The following is a 14887-nucleotide window of genomic DNA, read 5'->3' on the forward strand; positions in this document are numbered from 1 at the left end:
GTGTATGTTTTAATATATTTTTATATTTTATTTTTGTTTATTTTTTCAGTTATTTTTGTTTATTTGACAGAGAAAGAGAGAAAGAATAGGTGTGCTAGGGCCTCCAGCCACTGCAAAAGAACTCCAGACACGTGTGCCCCCTCAAACTCACAGCAATCCTCCTACCTCTGCTTCCCGAGTGCACCCTCTGCACCCGGCTCTGGTGCATCTTTTAGAGAACATTATACATTCTTCTGTCAGGAGACAAATCTCTAATATTCTGTGCAGTGTCATGGAATAAGCTTGTCCCACTCAAAATCTCTGACTTGTAACAAGTGTTAATAGGCTCCTCTTAGCTCTGTGGGGGGAACAGCAGCTGTGATATGTTTGTGGTTTCAGATGTGGGTGGCCCATGTCAGCCTACCAGGCTTACGTCACTAACTGCTACACTTATCTCCTGGATCACATAAGGGGCTTTGCTATGCACCCAAGGACAGTTGGTGGCACGTCACCTTATGCCTGGGGCTGCCTGAGGCTCTTGATGGCACTGGAAAAATGTACCAGGAAAGGTGAGTTTGTTTTCTTGGCTTCCTCTGAAGTCAACATAAACTGCAGGAGGCAAAGAGCATTGACTTGCTCTCTGCCTCTGCTGGTATTGGGGACACTAAGTCTAACTCTAACCCTATCCTGGCCTTGGGTGTCTCTTAGAGATGTTAGACATGCAGAGCTAACCACAAGACAAACTAATGTCCAGGGCTATAAGGGTTGTGGGTACTTGGTGGCAGAGGGAAGGAAGCTGATTTTTTTTTTTTTTTTTCCTTCTGGTTTTTCGAGGTAGGGTCTCACTGTGGCCCAGGTTGACCTGGAATTCACTCAGTAGTCTCAGGGTGGCTTTGAATTCATGGCGATCCTCCTACCTCTGCCTTCCAAGTGCTGGGATTGAAGGTGTGAGCCACCATGCCTGGCTAGGAAGCTGATTTTGTCAGGCAGTATTGCTAATGATGGAATTTGTACTTCCTTACTGACTGAGCTGACTTGTGGGAGATGAAGGCAAACATTTAGCTTTGATGGCCATGAGCAGAGCTGAGGCCCTAGGTCTGTAAGGCCCCTCCAAGCAGGGTAGAAGAGGAGCTGGGAGACAGTGGATGTGGGTGGGATTCTAGGAGGTCACATAGGCAGTGGGAAGGGGAAGAAAGCATATGTGGTGAGCAGAGCTGTGCTGAGGCTTTGGGCTCCCGGTTGCAATCCTGTGGGGACTCCCTCTCCCTGCTCGCATTTGTTCCAGTGACACTGCTGTTCTGGTCTCGCTCTCAGTGTAGGGGCTGGGGCTTAAGCTCCTGAGGGTGAGAGGGTGAGCCCCTTCCCCTGTGCAAAGCATGGAGGTCACCAAAGGCAAGGCGGCCCTGGGAGGGGCTTAGCTAGGAGGGGCTTTTTTTTGTTTTTGAGGCAGGGTTTCACTCTACCCCAGGCTGACCTGGATTTCACTATGTATTCTCAGGATGGCTTTGAACTCATGGCGATCCTCCTACCTCTGCCTCCTGAGTGCCAGGATTAAAGGTGTGCGCCACCACACCTGGCATGGAGGGGGCATTTTTTAAGGATTTGGATCAGTGCAGAAGATGCAGCACACACCTGTGGGTTCTCACCCGGAGGAGCCAGCCCACAAGTCTGGTGTGCTTTGCCTGTAGTGGCTGCAGGGAAGACAGCTGGATTGGTGCAGGGGAATGCTGGCAAGTGGAGGCGACTCCTCACCAAGGCAATAGGAGTAGTGGGCACCATTCCCCCCAGCCTCCCACACACCAAGAATCTAATGTTTCAGCCCTGCTGTTAGCCATACCCTCTCATTCTGGTGTTAAGAAAAGAGCTGGCAGCGTCTGGTGGGGAAGGTAAGGGGCTCGAGGCTGGGCAAGGACTTTAGGATGAAATTCAGGAAGTCAGAAGGACAGAGTGCAAAAACGTCCAAGGTGAGCTCCCTGTCCACTTCCATCCCATGCTTCTCTGCATTCCCCGGAGTTCTGTCTTTACTATTTTTCACTCAACACTTCTGGGTGCAGCCCTTACCTCTCTGGAGTTCCAGCCTGGTGTACCACAGTGTGGGTTCGCTAGGTGCCCTCCCCACAGGAAATACACGGAACTGACTTCTTTGCCTGACCTTCCCTGTCCTTTCCTGTCGGTGGCCTTGGTCCTTACCCAGCAGGCCTACCAGCCTCATCCTTCCTGCCTCTACCCATCCCCACCCCATTGGCATTATCAGTGTCCTTATGTACTCTGTGCATGGCAGCCTGGAGATTTTTCATGGTGCAGAGAAAGTCTCAAACCCTTTGTAGTCTAGAGGGGAGGGTGGCTTCCACTGCCATCTCCAGAGGAGGACCTCAAGTCCTGTGTAGTTCAGAGGGGAGGCTAACTTCTCCCATGTCTCCAGTTCTCTTTCCTGGCCCAGTCTCTATCTGCTACACAGTCTTCATTACCTCTTCCACTTTCAGAACAGGAGACACTGACAGGGTTCATTTAATGAGAAACCTTTTTCCATCTGCCTCCACTTCTATGAGCTTTATGAATAGGCATTAGAAAAATAGGGGATTCCCCCACTCCAGGATGTAGTTCAGTTGGTAAAGTGCTTACTTAGTATGTGCAAGGCACTGGGTTCAATTCTCACCACCACAAGAAGGAAAAAAAAAAAAAAAAAAGAGGAGGGTGAGAGGAGAAAGAGAAGACGTAAAGTGGGAGCCAGGTTTGTCATTCCAGCAAGAGAATTAAAGGTCAAGACCAGCCCGGCAACTTAGTGAAACCCTTTATCAAATTAAAAAGTAAAGGGCTGGAGAGATGGCTCAGCATTTAAAGGCACTTGTTTGCAAAGGCTGACAACCTGGGCTCAATTCCCCAGTACCTACATAAAGTGCTTCTAAATGCATAAACTGTTGTATACTTGTGGAGTTTGCAAGTGGCAAGAGGTCCTGCATGTCCATTTTTTTTTCTCTCTCTCCTTCCTTACAAATAAATTTATTGTTTTGTTTTTGTTTTTCAAGGTAGGGTCTCACTGTAGCTCAGGCTGACCTGGAATTCACTATGTGTCTCAGGGTGGCCATGAACTCACAGTGATTCTCCTACCTCTGCCTCCAGAGTGCTGGGATTAGAGGCATGCACCACCACGCCCAGCAAATTTTAAAAAATTTAAGTAAAAAGTGGGCTGGAGAGATGGCTCAGCAGTTAAGGCGCTTGCCTGCAAATCCTAATGATCCAGGTTTGATTCCCCAGTGCCCACATAAGGCCAGATGCACAAAGTGGTGCATGTGGCTGGATGCCATGGCACACCCATTCTTTGTCTCTCTCTGCTTGCAAATAAATAAAATATTAAAAAAATAAAAATGGAGCTGGGCCGTGGTGGCACATGCCTTTAATACCAGCACCCGGGAGACAGAGATAGGAGGATCATCATGAGTTTGAGGATACCCTAAGACTACACAGTGAATTCCAGGTCAGCCTGGGCTAAAGTAAGAACCTACCTCGAAAAACAAAACAAAAATAAATAAAATTTTAAGAAAAGAAAGAAAGAAACAAAGGGGCTAGAGAGCTGTCTCAGCAGTTAAAGGCACTTGCTTGCAAAACCACCCACATACAGCCAGATGTACAAATCGCACATGTATCTGGAGTTTGTTTGCAGTGGCAGGAGGCCCTGGTATACCCATTCTTTATCCCTCTCCTCCTTTCTCTCAAATAAATAAACAAAAAATTTTTTTTCTTTTTGTTTTTCAAGGTAGGGTCTAGCCCCAGGCAAATTTTAAAAATAAAAATTAAAAAAAAGAAGGAATTGGGGAGATGACTTAGTTGGTAAAGTAGTTATACAAGAGTGAGATCTGAGTTCAGGTCTCCAGCACCCATGAGCAGATAGAAGGATTTCTGGGACTGCAACTAGTTTAATGAATAGATAAATTCTAGTTTGAATTAGAGACCCTGTCCCAAAAAATTAAATAGAAAGGGGCTGGAGAGACTTCTCAGTGGTTAAGGAGCTTGCCTGCAAAGCCTAATGACCTGGGTTTGATTCCCCAATACCCATGTAAAGTCAAATGCACAAAGTGGAACATGCAGTTCATTTGCAGTGGCTGGAGGCCCATTCTCTCTCTCTCTCTCTCTCTCTCTCTCTCTGTTTGCAAATAAATAAATAATGAAAAAAAAAAAAGATGGAGAGTGAAAAAGCCAGTTGATGTTTTACCTCTGGCATCCTCACTCATGCACACACATGTGATCATGTACTCACACACATGTGAAAGTGTACCCACATATGTGCACATGGACACACACACAAGTGTAAAAGGGCCATATTGCATGTTTAGTGTAATAACTAATTTTAACAGTTAGAAAACACTGGCTGTGGATATAGCTCAGTGGTCAAGTAATGCAGCGAGATCCACAGGCCCCTGCATACACGTGTGTGCGTGCACGCATGTGAAGCACAGATGGGCTGCAGCACACTGTGAGTGCTCATCTAGCATGTGTTAGGCTTAGGTTCTTTCCCATTTTCTTAAAAATTAGCATGTGTGTTTGCTCCTAGATTTATGTGGGTTGCTGGCCAGAGTGCCTCCCTCTGTAGCTAAGGCTAGCCTTGAACTCACAGCAATCTTCCTACCTCAGCCTCCCTAATGCTGAGATTAAAGGCATGAGCACCACGCCCAGTTTCTAGCACTAAATTGTCAATTTTGAGACAGGCTCTCACTATTTAATCTATGCAGCGCTGGCTGATCTGGAACTTGCTGTCTATCAGGCTGGCCTCAAACTCAAAGCTTCAGCCTCCTGTGTGCTAGGGTTCCAAGTATGTGCAACTGTGACTGGCTTACACATCTGTGTGGCAGTAAGTAACTGGGTCCAAGTAAGGCTGTCTTGGAGCATGCACTGCAAGACACTAAAAAGCCCAGTGCTACTTGGCCAGCCCCCATTCCAGTAGCCTGTTTTGGCCACAGAGGGTGTGGAGACCCTCCCCCGGAGCTAATAGAGCCTGTCATTGAAAGTAAGACTCCAGGGCTGGAAAGATGGCTTGGCGGCTAAGGTGCTTGCCTGCAAAGCCTAGGGACCCAGGCTCAATTCCCTAGTACCCATGCACAAGAGAGCACATGCATCTGGAGTTCATTTGCAATGGCTAGAGGCCCTGGTGTTCCCATTCTCTCTTTCCCTCTCTCATGCAAATAAATAAATATTAAAGAAAAAATAAAGTAAGGATGCACTTGCAAAGCAGTCCATGTTCATTGTAGCTCAGACCTGAACCAAGGTCTGTCTGTCAAGGATGAGTATGACCTTGCCTCAGTGATGTTTCATCCTGTCCCAGAGGGCGAGAGGCTCATAATGCTGTGGAGAGCTGGAGTTCTGCCCAACATTTCACCCCATTTGCAATGTTTTTGTATCATCAGTCCCCAGGACTCTCAGGAAGCTCACAGGTGATGTGGGACTCCTTCCTAGAGCAGATGTGCCAGGTGTTTGGTCTCTGGGTCTGTTTCCTCATCAATAGAAGGGTGGTAACCCCACTCTCCCCAGCCCACCAGGAGCAGATGAGGTGTTCTGTACAGAAGAGAAGCAAAGATCTTTCCTCTAGGATGGCTAGGTTGCAGCTATTCATTTCCAGCTCTGCTATGCCCTCTCTGTTTGCTGGGCTGGGAACCCCCTACTTGGTGATGTCAAGCCATCTGCGAGTGGATCATCTAGTGGTAGCAGGGTTGAACCTGGGATTTGTGTCAGTTCTCAGCTGGGAAAAGGCAACTATGCTGATCTTCCCCCAGGTCCTGGTGCTCTCTGACTCCACCCTCACACACCATAAAACTGGACTGACAATCCCGTCCCCCCAACTTTGCCAGTAACTGCCACAAAAGACGGGACAGATTCTGCCAGGAGAGCTTGTCTTTCATGCTTCCCAGTGGTAGGGTGGGCTGCAGGCTTCAACCTGGAGGTGTCTCCTGGGGGTGCAGACCGAGTCAGGCAGGCTGTGTTGCTTGCTAAGGGCATGCAGGGTCTGTGGTCTCTGCAAGTCGGCTTCCTTTCTTTCTCCTTATCGCTAATAGGCTTGTGTAATCAGGCTGGCCTTGCTTCCTGCTTAGGGGATATCAGTGAGCCATCTACAGCTGCAAATGAGGTGACAGGGCTTTAGCAGACTTGCTGCAGCCAGGACTTCCTGACACCCAGTTCCTGGTCTGCATCCACTTCTGGCTCCCCTAGGAACCTCAGGTTTCATGGTCTGACCCTTTTCAGGGTAATGTCCTTTGTGGAACAGCTGGGAACAGGGTGTGGCTGGCAGTTTGGGAAGTACCATCTGCTGCCTAGACACCTGCCGCCATCCTCCATGATGTTCCTGGGACAGAACTCTGGGGTGATTTTTTTTTTCTTTTTCCCTGAGGTAGGTCTTGCTCTAGCCCATACTGATCTGGAATTCACTGTATAGTCTCAGGCTGACCTCAGACTCACAGTGATCTTCCTAACTTGGCTTTTCAAGTGCTAGGATTAAAGATGTGTGCCACCATTCCTGATTGGGTTGGCTTTTGATTTGAGGTGATGACATTAAGAGTACATAGAGGGCTGGAGAGATGGCTCAGTGTTTAAGGTGGTTGCCTGCAACGCCTAATGACCTGAGTTCAATTTTCCAGTACTCACATAAAGCCAGATGCACAAAGTGGTGCATGCATCTGGAATTATTTACACTCTGTCTCTCCTCTATCTCTTTCTGCTTGTAAACAACTACAAATTTTTTTTTTTTTTTAATTTTTAAAAAGAGAGTGCAGGGCTGGAGATATGGCTTAGTGGTTAAGGCGCTTGCCTGTGAAGCCTAAGGATCCATGCTGGACTCTCCAGATCCTACATAAGCTAGATGCATCAAGGTGAGGCAAGTGCAAGGTTGCACATACCCGCTAGGTGGTGCATGCATCTGGAGTTCAATTGCTGTGGCAGAGGCCTTGGTGCGCCAATTCTCTCTCTCTCTCCCTCCCTCAAATAATTTTCTTTTGGAGATAGGGTTTCACTCTAGTCTAGGCTGACCTGGAATTCACTATGTAGTCTCAGGGTGGCTTCGAACTCCCAGCAATCCTCCTCCCTCTGCCTCCAGAGTGCTGGGATTAAAGGTGTGCACCACTATGCCCTGCTTTTTTTTTTTTAAGCGAATGTACATAGATGCTTGCCAAATGACACTGGGCAGAGCCCTGGCCTTCCTTAGAACTCCATTTTCCCATTGTGAATAGACAGTCTTTCATGTGGCAGTGGTCAGAAACCAAAGCAGAAAATGAAGATTCTAGGGTTGGGGAGATTACTCAATCAGTAAAGCACTTACCTTTCAAGCAAGAAACCTGAGTTCAATCCCCAGAACTCATGTAAAAAAGCTGGCTCACAGCAATCCTCCAACCTCTGCCTCCCAAGTGCTAGGATTAAAGGCGTGCACCACTGCTCCTGGCTAATTTATTTATTTATAGTATTTATTTATTTGAGGGAGAGAAGGAAAAAGATAGAGAGTGAATGGGCATGCCAGAGCCTCTAGCTACTGCATATGAACTTCAGATACACAGGCCACCTTATGTATCTGGGCTATATGGGTCCTGGGGAGTTGAACCTGGGTCCTTTAGCTTTGCAGGCAAATGCCTTAACCACTAAGCCATCTCTACAGCCCTTATAAGAAAATGTATTTTCCCAAGATATGAATTATGGACCAGTAATGCATTTAAATGCAATGCTTCAAAACATTACGTTCAAAGAGCTTACAGATCATATTTAATAACAAAACATCAGGTTGCTTAATGCATGTTTTTATGACTACAATTTAATTTTCAAAACCAAAGATGTAAGTATTAAGTAAATCACTTTATTTATTTATTTATTTATTTTTGAGATAGGGTCTCACTCTAACTGAGGCTGACCTGAAATTCATTATGTAGTCTCAGGGTGGCCTCGAACTCATGGCAATCAAGCTACCTTTGCATCCTGAGGGCTGGGATTAAAGGTGCCACCATGGCCAGCTAAATCACTGTATTTTTTTTATTTTGATTTTGATAATCACTTTATAGCAAGGACAGTTAAGTCTACTGGACAAACAGCAGGAAGACTTGTGTGATAAAAGAAGAATGAAGAAAGTTATAATTAAGTCCAAAACTAGACAGTATTCCACTAGGAAGGCAGAGGTAAGAGGATCACTGTATGTTTGAGGCTACATAGTGAATTCCAGGTCAGCCTGGGCTAGAGTGAAACCCTACCTCTAAAATAAATAAATAAAATAAAATAAAATAAAATTGGGGGCTAGAGATTTGGCTTCGTGGTTAAGGTACTTGCCTGCAAAGCCAAAGGACCCAGGTTTGATTCCCCAGGACCCATGTAAGCCAGATGCACAAGGTGGCACATGTGTCTGGAGTTCATTTGCAATGGCTGGAAGCCTTGGCACACCCATTCTCTTCCTTCCTTTTTTCCTCTCCCTCCTCTCAAATAGCTAAAATATTTATTAAAAAATAAAATTGGAGTCGGATGGGCTGGAGAGATGGCTTAGCGGTTAAGTGCTTGCCTATGAAGCCTAAGGGCCCCAGTTTGAGGCTCCATTCTCCAGGACCCACATTAGCCAGAGGCACAAGGGGCACATATGTCTGCAGTTCATTTGCAGTGGCTGAAGACCCTGGTGTGCCCATTCTCTCTCTCTCTCTCTCTCTGCCTCTTTCTCTCTCTGCCTGTCGCTCTCAAATAAATAAGTAAAAATGAACAATAAAATTGGAGTCGGGCATGGTGGCACACCACTTTAATTCCAGCACTTGGAAGGCAGAGGTAGGTGGATCACCATGAGTTCAAGGCCACCCTAAGACTTCATAGTGAATTCCAGGTCAGCCTGAGCTAGAGTGAAACTCTAACTCGAAAAACAAAACAAAACAAAATTAATGATAATAAATAAATAAATAAATAAAAATTAAAATAAAATTGGGCTGGAGAGATGGCTTAGTGGTTAAGGCTCATGCCTGTGAAGCCTAAGGGCTCAAGTTCAATTCTCCAGGTTCCATGTAAGCCAGATGCACATGGTGGCACATGCATCTGGCATTTATTTGCAGTGGCTAGAGGCCTTGGCTTGCCCATTCTCACTCTCTCTCACCCAATCTCTGTCTCTAATAAATAAATGAATAAATAAATAAATAATTTTTAAACCTTTTAAAATAAATAAAATTATATGCATCAGCAGGTGCCCCCTCTTTTTGATAATTTGTGATTGATATTTGATAAGTTTCTAAACCACTAATGTAGCTTTCAGATGCTGAGTCTGTTACAATTTCTTATAAATGAGCCGAGGCCCTGTAACACTGAAACATGTCAAGGTAAAAAATGGTCCTAGAGACTATCCATCAATTTAGTGACTGTTGAAATCCTACCTTTATCTTGCCTCCAGAACTCTCTACTGAAAATACAGCTGCTCAACTCTGGTTCTGAGTCACTGAGTCTTTAATTAATCTTTTAAGACTTGCAGAGATAGAGCTTTCCTCTTTAAGGACAAGACTTTCTTTGAACTTTCATCAGGGCTATTTTTTTTTCTCAATTTTTATTAACATCTTCCATGATTATAAAAAATATCCCATGGTAATACCCTCTCTCCCCCTACTTCCCCCATTGAAATTCCATTCTCCATCATATCCCCTCCCCATCTCAATCAGTCTTTTTTAATTTTGATGTCATGATGGTCTTGCGTAGGTAGTGTCAGGCACTGTGAGGTCATGGATATCCAGGCCATTTTATGTCTGGAGGGAGCACGTTGTAAGGAGTCCTACCCTTCCTTTGGCTCTTAGATTCTTTCCGCCACCTGTTACGCATTAGACCCTGAGCCTTGGAAGATGTGATTGAGATGTTACTCAGTCTTTCCAGCACTATGATACCTTCTGAGTTGTCCCAAAGTCATTGCCATCTGAAAAGAGAAGATTCTCTACCAAAAGTGAGAGTAGCATTAATATAAGGGTATGAATATTAAGAGAAGTGCTTACTGGGCAGTTTGATAAGCATAGTATATACATTTAGCCAGACATCAGCAGATGTTACACCCCTAGGGCTCATGACTACCCCTGTTGTAGGTTTTCAGTATCAGGGATGTATTCCCTCCCATGGAGTGGGCCTGCAGTCCAATTAGAGGGCAGTTGGTTTCCACCATGATAGACATGCCACTATTGCACCAGTTGGCTCATTTGGCTTGGCTGGCCAATTATAAGGCTTGCAGTGTCCATTGTTGAGTATCTTCATAGGTGATATCCCTTTCTCCCATTGAACTGCATGTAGAATGGCTTCTTTCAGCTTTCTGTCAGCTGGTCTACATGGAGGAGGTTATCAGCTCAGTTCCAGCAGGATTTCTCAGTGGCCTTGCAGCCCAAGTATGTGCAGTCTTCAGCTAGGGTCTTACCATCTATTCCTTCTGGGAAACCAAGGACCTCGGCAATGGCCTATAATGTTTTGGGGGCATCAGGGACCTCCCTGGCCAAAAACTCACTGGAAGGTATCCCATTCATCAGGGGTATTTTTGAAGTGTACACATTTATATAACCTCCCTTTTTTGTCTAACTTGCATTTGGTACTAAAGTTTATGCCACCTATTTTGTCTTCCCTTTCCGTTTCCCCCAACTTATTATTTTAGTTTTGTCTAGCCTGTGGGCTTTTCCTGCAGCTCAGTTCCAGCTCTATTCCTTGTCACTGCTGTCCTTTGCTTCCTTACTGCAGTCTGGTATCTGGGCTTTCCCATTTTCCTTTCCCTGGCTTCCCTCTCCTCCCCTCCTTCTTATCCACAAGATGGTTAATAGAAATACTTCCTTAAAGGTTAGTTCTTCAATGAATATTACTTATCAACACTCCACTATTTTTTTTTTGCTCAAAGAAATGTTGTACACGTCATATCTACTCTTCAACATTCTTTCTGAAGGCTATTCAAAAATATCTTTGCAAGCCAGGCGTGGTGGCACATGCCTCTAATCCCAGCACTCGGGAGGCAGAGGTAGGAGGATCGCCGTGAGTTCGAGGCCACCCTGAGACTACATAGTGAATTCCAGGTCAGCCTGGGCTAGAGTGAGACCCTACCTCGAAAAACCAAAAAAAAAAAAAAAAAAAAAATACTTGGGCTGGAGAGATGGCTTAGCAGTTAAACACTTACCTGTGAAGCCTAAGGACCCTGGTTCAAGGCTCAATTCCCCAGGATCCATGTTAGCCAGATGCACAAGGGGGTGCACACATCTCAAGTTTGTTTGCAGTGGCTGGAGGCCCTGGTATGCCCATTCTCTCCACATATCTGCCTCTTTCTCTCTCTGTCTGTCACTCTCAAATAAACAAATAAAAATAAACTTTTTTAAAAAATCCTCAAAAAATAGTTTCTTGAGAATTTCTGCCATATAAGTTGGTATTAAAAGAATGTATAGGGGCTAGAGGGATGGCTTAGCGGCTAAGGCATTTGCCTGCAAAGCCAAAGGACCCAGGTTCAATTCCCCAGGACCCATGTTATCCAGATGCACAAGGGGGCGCACACGTCTGGAGTTTGTTTGCAGCAGCTAGAGGCCCTGGTGTGCCCATTCTTTCTCTTTCTCTCTCTGTCAAATAAAGAAAGAAAGAAATATTGGGGGGTGGGGAAGAATGTATAGCCGGGCATGGTGGCACATGCCTTTAATCCCAGTACTTGGGAGGCAGACATAGGAGGAGCACCATGAGTTCGAGGCCACCCTGAGACTACATAGTGAATTCCAGGTCAGCCTGGGCTAGAGCAATACCCTTGAAAAAAACCACACACACACAAAAAATGCATAACTGAACAAAAGATGTTTTCACTTTCTTGTCAATTCAACTATAAATATTGGATCTTTGCAAGATCATTGTTAAAAATATTTGGTGTGATGCTGGGTGTGGTGGCTCACACCTTTAACCCCACACTCAGGAGGCAGAGGTAGGAGGCTCACCATTAGTTCAAGGCCACACTGAGACTACATAGTGAATTCCAAGTCAGCCTGGGCTAGAGTGAGACCCTACCTTGAAAAACAAACAAATATTTGGTGTGTAGCTGGGCATGGTGACGCATGCCTTTAATCCCCACACTTGGGAGGCAGAGGTAGGAGGATCTCTGAGAGTTCAAGGCCACCCTGAGACTACATAGTGATTTCCAGGGCAGCCTGCACTAAAGTGAACTCTACCTCGAAAAAACCAACACACACACACACACACACACACACAGTGTGTGGGCTGGAGAGATGGTTTAGTGGTTAAGGTGCTTGCCTGTGAACTCTAAGAACCCATGTTCAATCTCTCTCCAGATCCCATGTAAGCCAGACATACAAAGGTGATGCAAGCATAAGGTCACACATGTGTACTAGGTGGCACAAGTCTCTGGAGTTCCATTACAGTGGCTGAGGCCCTGGCATGTCAATTCCCTCTCTTTCTTGCTCTCACTCTCTCTAAAATAATATTTCGTGTAGGACATCAATTTATAAATATAATGGCTAGATCTAAAAATTCATTTTTTGGCTTCATGATGAGAAATTAAAATATATAGGATATATGAAGGTTGAAATTTAAAAAACCCTAAACAATAAAAACCTATGACAGTTTTTCACTGAAATGGCTATTAACTTCATTAAACTATATAATTAACCAAACTACAAGTTTGCAAGTCAGATAATATCAAGTCAATTGTCATCTATGACCCACAATCTTTTATTTTTATTCATTTAACAGAGAAAGAGAGAGAGAGAGAGGTGCCAGGGTCTCCAGCCGCTGCAAATGAACTCCAGACACATGTGCCCCTTGTGCATGTGGCTAACGTGGGTTCTGGGGAAGCTTTGCAGGCAAATGCCTTAATCTCTAAGCCATCCCTCCATCCCTGTTTTCATTTTTATTTTAATTTTTTGGTTTTTCAAGGTAGGGTTTCACTCTAGTCCATGCTGACCTGGAATTTACTATGTAGTCTCAGGCTGGCCTTGAACTCATGGTGATCCTACCTCTGCCTCCCAAGGGCTGGGATTAAAGGTATGTGCCACCATGCCTGGTTTCCTATTTTTATTTTCATGTTGGGTTTTATGAGGTATGGTCTCACTCTAGCCCAAGCTGACCTGGAATTCACTATGTAGTTTCAGGGTGACCTCAAGCTCACTGCGATACTCCTATCTCTGCCTCCTAAAAGCTGGGATTAAAGGCATGTGCCACCACACCTAGGAATTCTTTTATTTTTATTTTTTTTTAAGATTTACTTTTTTTAATTTATTTATTAGAGACAGAGAAATGAGTAAGGGGCAGGGAAGAGAGAGAAAGAGTAAGAATGGGTATGCCAGGGCCTCTAGTTGCTGTAAATGAACTCCAGATGCATATGCCACCATGCGCATCTGTCTTATGAGGGACCTGGAGAATTGAACCTGGGTCCTTAGGCTTTAACCACTAGGCCATTTCTCCAGCACATTATTTTTTGTTTGTTTATTTATTTATTTATTTATTTTTGGTTTTTTGAGGTAGGGTCTCACTCTGGTCCAGGCTGACCTGGAATTAACTCTGTAGTCTCAGGGTGTCCTCGAACTCATGGCGATCCTCCTACCTCTGCCTCCCGAGTGCTGGGATTAAAGGCGTGCGCCACCACGCCCGGCTCTTGTTTATTTATTTATTTGAGAGCAACAGACAGAGAGAGAAAGAGGCAGAGAGAGAGAAAGAGAGACAGAGATAGAGATAGAGATAGAGATAGAGATAGAGATAGAGATAGAGATAGAGATAGAATGGTTGTGCCTGGGCCTCCAGCCACTGCAAACAAACTCCAGATGTGTGTGCCCCCTTGTGCATCTGGCTAACGTGGGTCCTGAGGAATTGAGCCTTGAACCGGGGACTTAGGCTTCACAGGCAAGCGCTTAACTGCTAATCCATCTCTCCAGCCCCAGCCCATTATTTTTTCATTTTTACTTTAGATAGTGAGAGAGAGAGAGAGAGAGAGAGAGAGAGAGAGAGAGAGAGAGAGAGAGAGGGAGGGAGGGAATTGGCATGGCCGGGCCTCAGTCACTGAAATCGAAATCCAGATTCTTCTGCCATCTGGTGGGCATGTATGACCTTGCACTTGTTTCACCATTATGTGTCTGGCTTAGGTGGGGTCTGAAGAGTTGAACATGGGTCCTTAGGCTTTCCAGGCAAGCACCTCAACCACTAAGCCATCTCTCCAGCTCCCTTTTACATTTTAACTCAAAGATAAATATGATGTAAGAGTAAGTGAACTTTAATTTTCCAAATATTCTTGGTAAGAATTATTAGACAAAGTTGGATAATCCATTTGCTACAGTGAACTCTATCACTATGAGATAGCAATCATCAACTCTATCATCTTCTGTGAAAGTTGCGCACTCCACTTATAAGGCTTCCCACAACAAGGGACAGAAGAGCCTCCTTTCATTGTTTCATTGATTCTTGGTGTTCTCTTTGTATCTTAAATACCTGATTTCTATATTTCTTTACATCAACAACAAGCATCAGTATTTGTTCTGGTCCTTAATTGTGCTCCAAGCTGTACATATTAATGAGTTCCAACATGGTCTCTAGGAATAATTCATAGTTCTGAATCATGCTTTAGAAAAACATTTCCAGCTGTCTGAGCAGGATTCCATCATTGGTAATAATTGTACTTGTTGCTGCAGGAACTTTAAATTCTTCTGCTGCAAACTTTAAGCCTGCTGCAAAAGGTGTACTTTCAGGAGCACTGAGTACTTTGTACAGCAGCTGTGGGTCCGACGTAAATGTGATCTCAAAGGACACCTTAAGACATGGTGGAGCTGTACTAATGCCTGGCAGCCCCTCAATATTTTATTTATTTACAAGTAGAGAGCTACAAACGAGAGAGACAGAGATAGTATGGGTATTCCAGGGCCTTTAGCCGCTGTAAACAAACTCTAGATGCATACGCTACTCTGTGCATCTGGCTTACATGGTTACTGGG

Source organism: Jaculus jaculus, chromosome 11 (assembly GCF_020740685.1).
Source record: "Jaculus jaculus isolate mJacJac1 chromosome 11, mJacJac1.mat.Y.cur, whole genome shotgun sequence".
Taxonomy (NCBI): domain Eukaryota; kingdom Metazoa; phylum Chordata; class Mammalia; order Rodentia; family Dipodidae; genus Jaculus; species Jaculus jaculus.